Here is a 16053-nt window from a genome sequence, read left to right as displayed (position 1 = left end):
CGCGCCAAGGCTCAAAACCACAACGCGCCACCAGATTCCCTCCCAAATTTTGCCAGCGTTTCCCATCCCACCAAATTTCTGCGCAGAAATGAAAAAAAGAAGAAGAAAAAGAGCCATATATCGTCGGTGTAACCTCCCCCGTGCCTGCCTATTCCTATCCCCTCCCCCAAAATTAGATCGCGATCTAATAGAACCCGTGGCCGTGAGGGCCATGGCACCGCCTCCGTCCAGCTCGCCGCCGACGTCGCCTCCAGCCAGGATTCCTCCTCAGGGCATCAGCGCCAGCAACGACGCCACCGCCTTGGGCGCCCATCAATATATTGAAGCCACCCTCGAACTAGAAGATGAAGGGTTCTCTCGTCCATATAACACCAGGTAGATTGATGGCTTTGACTGCTGTCATCAGAAATCTAAGGTCGAATTCAAAACTCAAGTTCTACTTGTGCATAAGAGTATCCGACTGGTTTGGGGCTTTAGTCCAATTTAAGTACTTAGTTTATTAGATTCCACACGTTGTACTTTTCTTTTATATTCTGAAACTTGCCAAATTTAGTGATCATGCTTCAATTAATCTTGCTGTTCTTTTATACGCCAAATTTGTGAATCAGTTCCTGCCTTGATGTTGCTGTAACCATGTAGTAGATCTGAATTTTAGCATTTGACAAGTAGCCAAGTGAGAAACATGTTATTTTTTATGTCCATTCTCAGTTGAATCTGACAATATAGCTCCCTGCTGTTGTTCATTTGCATCCAGCTATAACCTCCTGACAATATAATCTGTTATTTTTCATATATGCATTCAGCTATAGGCAACCCTCTGATGCTGTGAGTGTGCTGTTTCTGTCATCACATCTCAGAGAAATAACTGACAGCATCATCCTTGTGTGAAAAAAAAAAATCATCCTTGTGTACATCATGTTTTTATTGATCATCCTTGTGTACATTTTTTTTGAGGAAAATGCACTATAAGGGTTAAGAGGCCAAGTAGCTATTCAGGTCTGTATATGTGACACCAAGTTAGATAAATGGGCAGAACATGGACTGATCTAGTGTACCTAATAGTGTTAGTGTGAATATGAATTTTCTGAAATTTCAGTTAGTGTGAAATGGTACCTGCTATGTCTACTGCTGTTAGTATGCTACTGTTGTTAGTGTGAACTATCCCTTTGGTTAGATAGTGTGAAAATGAATCATAGTGTGCGCTCCTCTTTTAGTCAGATAGTGTGAATATGACGAATATACTGCGCCGACGAATTACAATTTCATGAGTTGAGTCTATTTAAAGATCACAGTGACTCATTCAGACCCAATTGTGACACCTCACTTTGACAATTTCTGATTGATTTCACAGAATGTGCAGTTAATTTTCTGATTAACTGAATCTTTCTTTATTTTGGTTGATTTGATTTGACAAAGTGAAATTTAAGAATGCTATATTTGTGAGGTTTTCAGATCTGTTGAACTATAGTTGATCCGAAAAATTTAAAGAGCTGCTATCAAGATCAACATGTTTATTCTTGCTTAACGTAAGATTACGCTCCTGACGCCGCCTCTTTCCAGCACGCCGCCAACGCTGCCTCCAACCAGGATGTCGCTTCCTCCTCAGGGCATGTTGTAGACGCTTTCATTGTGAAGCAATACAGCAGGAAGAAGGCGCCAGCCTCTAGTGGCTAGTTTTAGGCCATAGTTATCTTTTCCTATAAGTTAGGATCTGGGAGCCAGTTTGTTAGTGAGTTTGTTAGGTCCAGCCGGCCATTGGGAGATATAACAAAGGGCCGGCTGATTAGGGAATTTAAGCAGAAATAGAGCATCACGTTCGGAGCCTCCCAGGGAGGGCGAACCTGCTCTACCGCTGCTGATCTCTAGATTTAGCCATTGCAATTACCTCCAGTTCATCAATAAAGCTCTTCCAGATTACTAGCTCTATCATCTGGTATCAGAGACCTCTCGATCCTTTCGCCTGTCATGGGTGACGAACTCAAGACCACTCTGGATGCCATCCTCGCCGATCTCTCCTCCATCAAGAACGAGGTGACGACGATCAAGGGCGACCAGAGCCGTCTCAATGTAGCCGTCAACCGACTGCAATCGGACCACCACTCCACCGGCGGCTCCCACAGTGGCAAGGACACGAAGCATGGCGCCCCTCCCCCACCACCCCCACGCGAGCACGGGAAGCACAAGCTCCGGTTTCCGCGCTACGACGGCAGCACCGATCCGGTCACATGGCTTCACAAGGCGGAGCAGTTTTTCCGCGCCGATCGCACGGCGGATGACGAGCGCGTGTGGCTCGCCTCCTTCTACATGGAAGGCGCTGCCCAGGACTGGTACTACCGCCTGGAGCAGAACCACGGCGCTCCAACGTGGCCGGATTTCGTCGACAAGATGCAGCGGGCGTTCGGGACGCCGGCGCGCAGCAACCCGCTCGGCGCCCTCATGAAGCTCCGCCGCACAGGGACGGTCGAGGAGTACAAGGCGCAGTTCTTGCCCATGCTCGCGCGCTGCAGGCCGCTTCAGGAGCAGGACCAAATCGACATCTTCACCGGCGGCCTCCGCAATCCGCTACAGACAGACGTCGAGCTCCAACATCCGGCCACGCTCGATGACGCCATGGCCCTCGCGCGGGCTTTCGAACGGCGCCTGGAGTTGGACGAGGACGAGGACTCCTCTACGAGCCGCGCCCCCACCCGCACCAACCCGCCGATTCGGCCGCGCGCCCTGCCCGCGACTCCGCACCGCACACGCCTCCTCCCGCGGCCAAAACTATGCTGCCGACGCCGCCGGCTCCAACCAAAGGCCCACCTCCAGCAGGCCCGCGCTTCAAGCGACTGACACCGCAAGAGATGGCCCAACGCAGAGCAGAGGGCCTCTGCTTCAACTGTCCGAAAAAATTCACGAAGGACCATGCCTGCATGAAGAAGGGCCTGTACCTGATGGAGCTCGATGATGATACACCAGTTGAGGACGCTGCGGTGGAGGAGTCTTCCCCTTCCGACGACGTCGAGATCTCCATCCACGCCCTCACCGGCATCAAGACGGCGGACACCATGCACCTGGCCACATCCGTCGCAGGCACATCCATCCGGGCTCTGGTGGACTCGGGATCCACTCACTCCTTCATCGCCGCGGATACTGCACGTCACCTCGGCCTCCAGCCCGCTCCGCGCCCCGGCCTCACCGTGGGCGTTGCCAACGGGGAACGCGTCCCATCTACCGGGGTCTGCGTCGCCGTCCCCGTCACCATTGGCACCGAGGAGTTCCACATCGACCTCTTCGTCTTGCCCCTCCCCGACTACGAGCTCGTGTTGGGCTGCCACTGGCTCCGGTCCCTGGGCCCCATCCTCTGGGACCTCGCCCGCCAGACCATGGCGTTCTGGCGCCGGGATCGCCGCATTCGCTGGACTGGCGTCACAGCCCCCAGGGGCCCTGCTCTCCACGCCGCCGAGCACCTGGACCTCCTCCAACTACTCCTGGCTGAGTTCGGCGACATCTTCGACACGCCGTCGTCACTGCCTCCAGTTCGTGCCTGCGATCATCGGATTCATCTCCTACCAGGCATGGCCCCGATCGCAGTACGGCCCTACCGCTACCCCCAGCTGCTCAAAGATGAGCTGGAGAGGCAGTGCGCCGACATGCTCCACCAGGGCATCATCCGCCCAAGCACCTCGGCATTCTCATCGCCCGTCCTCCTCGTGCGCAAGGACAACTCATGGAGGTTCTGCATCGACTATCGCGCACTCAATGCAAAAACAGTGCGCGACGTCTTCCCCATTCCCGTCGTCGACGAGCTTCTTGACGAACTCCGCGGTGCCACCTACTTCACCAAGCTCGATCTTCGCAGCGGATATCATCAAGTCCGCATGCACGCCGATGACATCCACAAGACGGCGTTCCAAACTCATCATGGGCATTTTGAGTTCTTGGTAATGGCCTTCGGCTTGACCAATGCCCCGGCGACGTTCCAGTCCCTTATGAACGAGGTTCTCCGCCCCTTCCTTCGCCACTTTGTGCTCGTGTTCTTAGATGATATTCTCATCTACAGCACGTCGTTCGCTGCACACCTGCAACACATCCGTGCTGTCCTCTCCACACTACGCGCCCACAGCCTATTCCTGAAGCGCTCCAAGTGCTCATTCGTGGAGCGTCGGGTGGAGTACCTGGGCCACTTCATCTCCGAGGCAGGGGTGGCCATGGACTCGGCCAAGATTGAAGCGGTGCAGAGCTGGCCCATGCCACGAGCCCTCCGCGCGCTGCGTGGCTTCCTCGGCCTCACGGGCTACTACCGCCGTTTCATCCACAACTACGGCGTCATCGCAGCCCCGCTCACGGCCCTCTTGAAGCGGGATGCTTTTCGCTGGAATGACGCCGCCGCCGCCTTCGACATGCTCAAGTCAGCACTGACCTCCAGTCCGGTGCTGTAGCTTCCCGACTTCACGGCGCCCTTCGTCATCGACTGCGACGCCTCGGGCTCTGGTTTCGGCGCTGTCCTCCACCAGAGCGCAGGACCGATCGCGTTCTTCAGCCGCGTTGTGGCGCCACAGCATGCCAAGTTGGCTGCCTACGAGCGCGAGCTCATCGGATTGGTGAAGGCCATGCGGCACTGGCGGCCGTATGTTTGGGCACGACCATTCACGATCCGCACCGACCACTTCGCCCTCAAGTTCCTCTTGGACCAGCGCCTCTCCACCATCTCGCAGCACACATGGGTCAGCAAGCTATTTGGCTATGATTTCAAGGTGGAGTACAAGCCCGGCCGGCAAAACGCGGCTGCTGATGCCCTGTCACGCCGTGATGAGGACACCGCGGTACTGACAACCTGCGCACTCTCCCGGCCGGACTTTGATCTGTTCCACGAGTTCCGAGCGGAGGCCGAGACACTGCCGGATATCATCGCCAAGCGCCAGGAAATTGACCAGGGCCTTGCTGGGGCGAACTGGACGTCCGTCGATGGCTTCGTCCTGCATCGTGGCCGCATCTTCGTCCCCGACACGTCGGCACTGTGGCCCCAAATCCTAGCCACAGCTCACGGCGCCGGCCATGAAGGCGTACAGAAGACGCTGCACCGCCTGCGCGCCTCCTTCTACAGCCCGCACGCCAGCCGTCTTGTCCACGACTTCGTGCAGGGCTGCACCGTCTGTCAGCATAACAAGACGGAGCATCTCCATCCAGCCGGCCTGCTGCAGCCGCTGGATGTTCCCCACACCGTCTGGGCCGACATCGCCATGGATTTTGTTGAAGGCTTTCCCAAGGTCGGAGGCAAATCGGTGGTTCTCACGGTGGTTGATCGCTTCTTCAAGTATGCACATTTCATCACCCTCGGCCACCCCTACAGCGCCACCTCTGTTGCCCAGGCGTTCTTCGACCAGATTGTGTGGCTCCACGGGCTACCATGTTCCATCGTCAGCGACAGGGACCTGGTCTTTACCAGCGCCTTCTGGACCGAGCTCTTTCGCCTGTCTGGCGTCACGCTGCGCCTCAGCTCTGCCTTCCACCCCCAAACTGATGGTCAGTCAGAGGTCACCAACTGTATTCTCGGCGTCTACCTTCGCTGCCTCGCCGGCGATCGTCCGCGGAGCTGGCTGCGGTGGCTGCCCTGGGCAGAGTTCTGCTATAATTCATCCTTCCAGACAGCATTGAGGGCAACTCCGTTTGAAGTGGTGTATGGTCGACCACCGCCCACTCTGGCTTCGTATCAGCCAGGTCTCTCAAAGGTGGCTGCACTGGACAAGCAGCTGATGGCCAGGGATGAGTTCCTTGGCTGCTGTCAGGGAACGGCTCCTCCAAGCCTAGAGTATCATGAAGCAGAGCCATGACTCGGCACACCGGGATGTGTCTTTCAGTGTGGGCGACTGGGTGTGGCTCCGCCTTCACCAGCGCGCTGCGACAGCTATCAGGTCCAGCCAGAATGCCAAGCTCGCGCCCTGCTACTTTGGCCCCTTCCAGGTGCTCGAGCGCATTGGCTCGGTGGCCTACCACCTCCAGCTCCCTGCTAAGGCATGCATCCACAATGTGTTCCACGTGGTGTTCCTGAAGAAGTTCCATGGCAACACTCCTGCAGACATTGTTCCACTACCTACAGTTGTCCATGGCCATGCTGTTCCGGAGCCCAGTCTCATTGCTCGCGCTCGCCTCAACCATGGTGTGTGGGAAGTTTTGGTGCAATGGCTCGGTCGAAGTCCAGCTGATTCAACCTGGGAGCTGCTGGAAGATTTCAAGGCCACCTATCCCAATTTCCAGCTCGAGGACGAGCTGTTTCGAAAGGAGGGTGGAAGTGTTGTAGACGCTTTCATTGGGAAGCAATACAGCAGGAAGAAGGCGCCAGCCTCTAGTGGCTAGTTTTAGGCCATAGTTATCTTTTCCTATAAGTTAGGATCTGGGAGCCAGTTTGTTAGTGAGTTTGTTAGGTCCAGCCGGCCATTGGGAGATATAACAAAGGGCCGGCTGATTAGGGAAGTTAAGCAGAAATAGAGCATCACGTTCGGAGCCTCCCAGGGAGGGCGAACCTGCTCTACCGCTGCTGATCTCTAGATTTAGCCATTGCAATTACCTCCAGTTCATCAATAAAGCTCTTCCAGATTACTAGCTCTATCAGGGCACCAACGCCAGCAACAACACCACCACCTTGGGTGCCAATTGATATGCTGAAGCCACCCTGCGAACAAGAAGGGGGTTCTCTCGTCCATATAGCACCAGGTAGATTGTCGGCTTTGACTGCTGTCATCAGAAATCTAAGGTCGAATTCAAAACTCAAGTTCTACTTGTGCATAAGAGTATCAGACTGGTTTGGGGCTTTAGTCCAATTTAAGTACTTAGTTTATTAGATTCCACACGTTGTACAGGTCGCGGCATTGGATGGTGATACTGTTTGGAAACTTAGTTTCTGTTTGAGGCATTGAGTTGTTTGACAGATCCATTTGCTATTTTTTCTAGTACTGCCTTTTCTTTTATATTCTGAAACTTGCCAAATTAGTGATCATGCTTCTATTAATCTTGCTGTTCTTTTATATGCCAAATTAGTGAATCAGTTCCTGCCTTGATGTTGTTGTAACCATGTAGTAGATCTGAATGTTAGCATTTGATAAGTAGCCAAGTGAGACACCTGTTATTTTTTATTGACAAAAAATAGCATGAGCATAAATTCTTCTGAATTTTAATTTCCTTAAAAATTTCACACTTTTCTGATTAACTGAATCTTTCTTTCTTTTGGTTCATTTGATTTGGCAAAGTGAAATATAAGACTGCTATATTTGTGAGGTTTTCAGATCTGTTGAACTATAGTTCATCTGAAAAATTAAAAGAGCTGCTATCAAGATCAACATGTTTATTCTTGCTTAAGTTAAAATTCTGCCAATGGTTAATACTTCCACCTTTTTTTAACATGTTTATTTATCAACCATTGTCCTATGTATGCAGTGCCACAGGTGAAATCTGGACTCTATGTTCATTGGAAGAGGGGACTTCCAGATAGGGAGTATGTAATGTTCAAACTAGATAGGGCTGATATAAAATTGGCAACCTTGACATCTCTTAAAGACCAACTTGGGTATACTGTCCGGGACTTTTTATACTACGAGAAGCCATGTGGAAGAGATGTAGCTAGTCTTCAGGCCATCGTTTATACCAGACATGCAGAGATTATGCTACAAGACAATGAGAGGGAGAAGGAAATCAGATTAGTGAGCATAACACCCCTCAAGCAACCAAGTCAGCAGCCAGAAGAAGATGAGCATCCGTTTATGGATGATCCATTTGATGCATACAAGGACTGGCTAAAGGAGCTGCCAAAGGACAAATCCAAAAGTATACCATCTATGTTGCTGAGCATATGTATTCGTATTGTTTAGAATCTTAGCACCTTTATATAAACTACACCTTATCTAACATGTTTTTGGTGACTAACATATTTGAAGGATGACTTTAGGGATGCAACAATCAAAACATAGAAAATAATATTTAAGTAATGGAAGCAATGCGACACCACCCTCAAATAGCCAAGCCATGCAAGGAAGAAAAGGGAAGAGGGAAATGGTTTGTGATCATTCATATAGTTTTAATACTGGGTTCACATATCTTAATTGAGAACTAGAACAGCTCAAGTTCGTTATTGTCTTTTTTGCAAGGAGATGGCTCCAATCAATGCAAGAAAAGAGGTCGTGGCACTGTTAAAGGACTAGCAGTAGCCACCAAGAGAGTTAAGGAACGCACTCAAAAACTCCCAATTGAATTTTCAGAAAGGCTTGGAGGTCCGGTTGGACCTAGCACCCGTACATTTGTCGATGAGGTCGTACTGTTTACAAGGAAATGGGCCCCACTAATTGGAGTTAGCGGTTAGAAGGATATAAAGGAAGATGTCAAATAACAAATTGCAGAAGAGATACTGGTACGCTGCGTACTATTTTTTTATTCCTACTCGTGTGATGCATAAAATTAATTGTGATAAACCATTTGATTGTTTTTTAATTGTAAACAACTTAGGTGGAACTTCATGAACATTGCCATTGCGGATTTAAAAAAAAGAGAAAATATGGAACATTGCCAAGGAGCGGTACAAAGGATGGCGATCAGCTCTGAGTGCCACATACAAGGCTTATAATAATTATGATGAGAGAATACGAAATATTCATGAAGAATTACACCTTCTTGAGTGGCACTACTTGCTGTTGTATTTTGGATCCAATAAATTCAAGGTTAGTTCTAGTAAAATCTACTTTGTCAAAAAAAATACTTTATAAACCAAAGTTGCATTGTTACATACCACCTGTTGTCATTCCGCAGAAGGTTGGCAGCAAGAACTCCAACCGTCAGCAGCAAAAAAAACAAGCATCTGATGGGTTCAAAAAACTTCTCAGTGTAGCTTTGAGCAGGTAATCATTAGATACACTAATCTGGTCCTTCCGTTGTATGATGTAATACGTGTGTTGAATTATATTTTGGCATCCTAGAGAGAGAAAGAAACTGGTAAAGAACCAAGTGATCTTTTTCTTTGGAAGACCACTCACAAAACTGGGCAAATGGTCAAATTCTGTGTCAGCTGCAGTATATGTGAGTAAATCTTTCGTCAAGCCTTTTTTATAGGTGCTGGTTGTGTCAAGCAACTCTAACAGATTATGTTATTTCATGTAGGAAAATGCAGCCATGAAAATGGGTGAGATTGAGTCAGAACCTGATAGACAAACACTTTCAGTTGCTGAGGAAAATATGATTTTCCAGCCCTGCTACAGAGAAATTACACAAATCAAATCATCCAAAGTACATGGGCAGCCCTACCTGGTGAAGTATCGAACTCGCAGAGAACTTATGAAAGAGAACCTTGAAGTATATGCATGTGCTGAAGTAGTAAACCTAATATTTTTCTAATATCACAATCTTATTCTTTTGGTCAGTAGGTGGATAAGGTTTGAGTGGGAGGCTCATAATCAAATGAGGACATAGCCGAGGCGATGACATGTTGCTGCTAGGAAACCCTCGAGTACTGCATAGATGTTAGGAAGTCTTGTATTGCTGCAAGTTTTAAAAATTGTGAAATAATGAGTGAATTGTAGACTCGTTTATGATTTTAGCTACTATTTCAATGTTTTGTCAATAATTTGAATGAATGATTATAATTAAATATGTGAGTGCAATTGCTTTTATTATGGTTTATTGTTTTTTGCATGATGATTTATTAAACCACAAATCAAATGCTAGTACCATTGAAATATAAACTATGCCAATGAGCTGCTATGTGTGGCAATATGATATATGGCGACGAATAAAATTGCGTGGCTTATGGTGCTATTGCCACAACATGACCACCGTGGCAATAACATATGATGTCTCGCAACAAATAAAATTGAGTGGCAAATGATACTATTGCCATGGCACAACATATGATCTCTCGCAACGAATAAAATTGCGTGATAAATGATACTTTTGCCACGGCACAACGACCGTGGCAATAGCGTATGATCTCTCGCAACGAGTAAAATTGTGAGGCAAATGGTGTACTTGTCACAGCATGGCGGTCGTGGCAATACAGACTATTTCAACGACTTTGTCGTGGCAAATGTCTCTATTGCTACGCTATCGATCCTTGCATGTACCACCTTGAAGGGGGACTGTGACGCCTAAGAGGGGGGGGGTTTCAATTAGGCAACTTAAAATTCTAACTCTTAACTATGGCCTTTTTTTTAACCCTAGCAAAACATATGCAAAAGATAAACTATCTAAATGTACAACTACGGTTTTGCTAGTGTATTGCTATCTCTACCGCAAAAGGAGTAATGTAAACAATATAAATGCGGAAGCTTAAAGAGCAAGGTAGAGATATGCAAACTCCCGTCGACGACTCTGGTATTTTTACCGAGGTATCGAGAAGCGCGCAAGCTTCCCCCTAGTCCTCGTTGGAGCCCCTCGCAAGGGCCAAGCTCCCGGTCAGGTAACTCCGTGGATAGCCTCGGGCCTTCCCCACGCGCAAGTGGGTCTCCGACGTGCCTTCCGGCAAGCCTCTTCCGGATGTTTCCCGCCGTCTTCACTATCAAGCTTCCGGCCGAAACGCCGTGGGCCTTGTTCCCTCCGGTACACGGTGGTGGCCACACCACAAACGTGGTTGGTGTGATCTCACAAGACTACAAGCCCCTCCGATGTACAACAATGGTGCTCGTAAGCGCCGAGTGGTAAGAGGTATGCAAACCTCACTAAACACTAGGCCTAAACCTAGAGCAAGCGCATAAGCGGTGGTCTAATCAACCTAAGCACTTCGTAAAACACCTATGCTAATCACCTAATGAAACGCTAAGCACTATGCAAGTGGAGATCACTAAGATGGTGTATCAACACCCTTGGTATGTTTCCTCAGCTCCACTCTACTCATTTGGCCGGTTGGGGATTGTATTTATAAGTCCCACTGAGAAAGTAGCCATTGGGGATGAAATCCCGCTTTTCTGCTACTGACCGGACGCTGATCATGTCCTGACCGGACGCGTCCGGTCGTCTCGACCATTGGAGCCGCGAACACTTGATCGAACGTTGCCAGCATCCGGTCACCTGCCACCGGACGCGTCCGATCGCAGTTTCGCCGCTCTGGAACCTCTCTGTACTCGATCGGACGCTGCTGCCCTACGTCCGGTTCGGTTGCGACCAGCGTCCGGTCCAGCATCCGGTCACTGCTGATGACGCCTTTCGCCGAGCCTCCGGTCCAGCGTCCGGTCGCTTCTTTCAGCGCCCGGTCGCCTCTGCGAGCTCGTTTCTTCACGATCTTGCGTACGGCTTGGTTCCTATCTTCATGCTTGGACTTGACTTGATATCTTGGGTCTTCTCTTGTGCTTCTAAGGTCTTGCTTGAGGTGTTGATCATCGGATCATCACGTCGCCTTTGTCCAAGTCACGTCTTGCATCCTATTGAACTACAAAACAATCACTTGCAAATTCATTAGTCCAATTTGGTTGTGTTGATCATCAAACACCAAAATCCAAAGTAAATGGGCCAAGGGTCCATTTTCCTTACAATCTCCCCATTTTTGGTGATTTGATGACAACACGACCAAAGCAAGCAAATAATAGAATTTTGAAATTTAAAAAACTACCTACTTGATAGGATGCAATGCAAGTGGCAAGATTATATGATGCTAAAAGATACTACTTGTAAGACTATATAGAAACTTATCTTGCTCTTGCAAATGTCCCCATGTGGTATTATGGATTTAAGCCTTGCTTCCTACAAGTTTTCCCATTACTTAGGCTAATCCATAATCCACTATCCTCCCTTTCTTGGACCATTACTACAAATTAATGCTTGCTTTTGGTCCTCTAAATTCTCCCCCTTTGGAATCAAACACCAAAAAGAAGACATTAGTAGCACAAGGGAGGGTCAAACTTTGTGATCCTTTGTGTGTAGAGTAAATAGATCACAAAATTTGACTCTCACATTATATAGACAAAGCTCCCCCTAAATATATGCATACATATGATAGAAGGCAAAGCATATGCATAATTGGCAAATTTTTGCTCACAGGAATTTAATCTATATAATGCATGGAGAAAGCATATAAATATCAAAATGAAATCAACATGATGATATTGGTTTAGGAATACCACATGCGGAAACCAATTTGATTTCTACCACTTGCAACCAGTGGTGGATCTTTAAAGTATGATGCTTAACTCCGGGGACTCCATTTTCCTTGCAATGAGACTACTACACGCATGATAAGCTTGAAAATGTGTTAGTCTCAAAGCATCCAACTTGTAGAGTAACCTCCCCCTAAATTTGTGCACACAAGTATGGAATACTTATTGGAAGCATGCACATTGCTTTTAGAATAAAAAATACCACTTGAAAGATGACATCTCATGAATGTGAGAATCATTTTTGAAGATGATATTCGGGAGAAATTATCCACAATTTGGACTTTGGCACATATTAGATGAACAATTGAAGGGCAAAACAATTTTAAACCATGTAGGATTGCTCCAAGGAATAAGAATGAAACCGAGCAAGCCTACCATATGAAATACCTAGTGTATGCAAGACAAAAGATATAAGCATGCAAATGCAAACCTAGGCATGAATAGTAACTAGATGCTAAAAGATACCAATTGTAGGAAAAATTAAATCAAATACCAATTGAAGTAAATTGAATCTAGTTACCTAACATGGGAAGGGGAATTTGGGTTCATAGTATTCACTAACCCACTTGGCAATGATTTTGTCCATCATGATGCACCCCATGAAATGCATCCATACTTTGCCAAGTCTCCAAATTCCCCGAAGTCCATTGGACTTCTCACTTCCCTTTCGGGATCCAAACCTTTTTGGTGCTCTTCATGTTGGAGATGATTTCCTTTGGCACCCAAAATCGTTTGACCTCATTGTTAGCTTGCTTGTTCACCTTGATGGCCACCACCTTGTCATTTTTCTTCTTCTTCAAGAGATAAGTTGTGGAGGCCTTCTTGTCCACCTTGTTGGTGTAGGTGTTGGAGAGCTTGCTTGTTTGCTTTTTCTCTTTCTTCTTTGCTCCTCCCCCATTCTTCACCTTGCACTCATAGGACTTGTGACCTTCCTTGTGGCACACGTAGCAAACCACGGTTTGTCCTTCATCAAGCTTCTTCACTCCCTTGATGGTGTTATCTTGACGAAGTTGGGTTTGCTTTGCCTTGCCTTTCACTTGAGTCAAGTCCTTGGTGAGCCGAGCTACTTCTTGCTTGAGTTGCTCATTCTCCTTTGCAACCTCTTGTGTGCATGTATCTACAACAACTTTCTCAACACAAACTTGGTTGCACAAAGGTGAGTCTAAACATAAATCATTACAAGAAGTAGAGGCATCCTTTTTAGACATGTTAAAGATAGAACTTTTCTTTTTAGATGCCTTGGTGGGGGTTGTACTAACGGCTTCAAGATTAGCAACTTTATTAGTTAGCTCATCACAATGTTTGCACATGGTTTCCATTTTTGCAAGCAAACTTTTATAAGCATCTTATGAGCTAGCTAACTTTTCTTTTAGTTTTTCATTTTTCTTTACAAGATGCTCATCATTGATTGTGCATTCATTTGTTGTTGCACTAGCCTTAAGTTGCTCAATTTTAGTAGATAGTTCAACATTGAGATTAGCAAAGTTCTCATATTGTTCAAGCAAAGTTTTGTATGCTTCTTGTGAACTATCTAGCTTTTCTTTTAGACTTTTGAGCTTCTTTTGTTGACTAGTGCAAACTTTAGCATATTTAAGATTTTGTTGCACAATTTTATCATAAGAAGGCAAATCATCATCACTATCACTCTCACTAGAGGATGAGCTTTTGTTACCTCATGCCATAAGGCACACACGTGAAGAGCTTGATGATGAGTGCTTGCGGCCTCGCCTCTTGTGATGGTGTTCTTCTTCACTTGAAGAATCATCCCATGATCTTATTGAGGTGAGGGCTTGGTTCTTGCATGCCTTCTTCTTTGTCTTGGGTGTGGGCTTGTTTGGACAAACTTCCACAAAGTGCCCCAACTCGCCGCATCCATAGCATCCTCTCTTTCTTTGCTCATTTCTTTGATTGGTGAAAATGAGATCTTGAATTTGGATGGGCACACCCTTGACATTGAGCCTTTGGATCATCTTTTCCACCTTGTTGATTAATTTGATTGATTCTTCATCAAGGTCGGAGGTGGAGGAGGAAGATTGATCATCATCACTTGAATCATCATCATCGTCCTCATCTTCTTCTTCATCTTCACTTGAGGAGCTTGAGCTTGAGCTTGTCTCAACTTGCTTCCCCTTCATCTTCTTTTTCTCGCTACATGCGAGAGCTTTGCCTTTGCTTGATGAAGAAGCTTCTTCTTGACCCATCTTACGTGACATTTCAAATGCCACTAACTTGCCAATAACTATGCCTGGGGTCATGGTTCTCAAGTCCTCCATGTTGTGAAGGATGGTGATGATGCTTGCATATTTCTTTTATGGTAGCACGGAGATGATCTTCCTCATGATGTTCGCATCATCTAGCTTTATTAATCCTATTGAATGGAGCTCATTGATAATTAGATTCAAATGAGAATACATATCACAAACAAGCTCATCATCATTCATTGTAAAGGAATCATAATTTTGTTTAGCTAGACAATGTTTTTGCTCACTGGACATTACTTGTGCCGTCATGGAGCTCTTGGAGTTTTAACCAAATTTCATGTGCCGTATTTAAAGTGAATACTTGGTTAAACACATCCATGCTAAATGATTCAAACAAGCAATTCTTAGCTCTAGCATTGAAATGCATTTCTTTTTCATCACTCTTTGTGGGTTTTTTCGGGATTCTTGATGGGTTTCATCCCGTCACGAGTGACTCTCCATACACCCAAATCAACTGCCTCAAGGTGGCAAGCCATTCTAGCCTTATAATAAGGGAAGTTAGTGCCGTCAAAGTGCGAAGGCCTAGAGGTATCCATCCCAACTACTCTAAATGGCGTCGGCTCAACGGTGGTTAAGCCAATGGTCCAAATTGAGCCAACTGGCTCTGATACCAATTGAAGGGGGACCGTGACGCCTAAGAGGGGGGTGAATTAGGAAACTTAAAATTCTAACTCTAAACTATGGCCTTTTTTAACCCTAGCAAAACCAATGCAAAAGATAAACTATCTAAATGTGCAACTATGGTTTTTCTAGTGTATTGCTATCTCTACCGCAAAAGGAGTAATGTAAACAATGTAAATGCGGAAGCTTAAAGAGCAAGGTAGAGATATGCAAACTCCCCATCGAGGACTCCGGTATTTTTACCGAGGTATCGAGAAGCGCGCAAGCTTCCCCCTAGTCCTCGTTGGAGCCCCTCGCAAGGGCCAAGCTCCTGGTCGGGTAACTCCATGGATAGCCTCAGGCCTTCCCCATGCGCAAGTGGGTCTCCAACGTGCCTTCCGGCAAGCCTCTCCCGGATGCTCCCCGCCGTCTTCACTATCAAGCTTCCAGTCGAAACGTCGTGGGCCTTGTTCCCTTCGGTACACGGTGGCGGCCACACCACAAACGCGGTTGGTGTGATCTCGCAAGACAACAAGCCCCTCTGATGTACAACAATGGTGCTTGTAAGCACCAAGTGGTAAGAGGTATGCAAACCTCACTAAACAATAGGCCTAAACCTAGAGCAAGCGCATAAGCGGTTGTCTAATCAACCTAAGCACTTCGCAAAGCACCTATGCTAATCACCTAATGAAACGCTAAGCACTATGCAAGTGGAGATCACTAAGATGGTGTATCAACACCCTTGGTATGTTTCCTCAGCTCCACTCTACTCATTTGGCCGGTTGAGGGTTGTATTTATAAGCCCCACTGAGAAAGTAGCCGTTGGGGATGAAATCCCGCTTTTCTGCTACTGACCGGACGCTGATCGCGTACTGACCGAACGCGTCCGGTCGTCCCGACCGTTGGAGCCACGAACACTTTATCGGACGCTGCCAGTGTCCGGTCACCTGCCACCGGACGCGTCTGGTCGTAGTTTCGCCGCTCTAGAACCTCTCTATACTCGATCGAACGCTGCTGCCCTATGTCCGGTCGGTTGCCGCCAGCGTCTGGTCCAGCGTCCTGTCGCTGCTAATGACGCCTATCTG

General features: G+C 47.3%; 1 pseudogene; it reads left to right on the top strand.

The window, feature by feature from the left end:
* Nucleotides 1–211: 211 nt before the first annotated feature.
* Nucleotides 212–9357, top strand: LOC136495503 (uncharacterized; annotated as a pseudogene).
* The last annotated feature ends 6696 nt before the right edge of the window (nucleotides 9358–16053 follow it).

Source organism: Miscanthus floridulus, chromosome 12 (assembly GCF_019320115.1).
Source record: "Miscanthus floridulus cultivar M001 chromosome 12, ASM1932011v1, whole genome shotgun sequence".
In the NCBI taxonomy this organism is placed as follows: domain Eukaryota; kingdom Viridiplantae; phylum Streptophyta; class Magnoliopsida; order Poales; family Poaceae; genus Miscanthus; species Miscanthus floridulus.
This window is presented reverse-complemented; position numbering and strand designations above follow the sequence as displayed.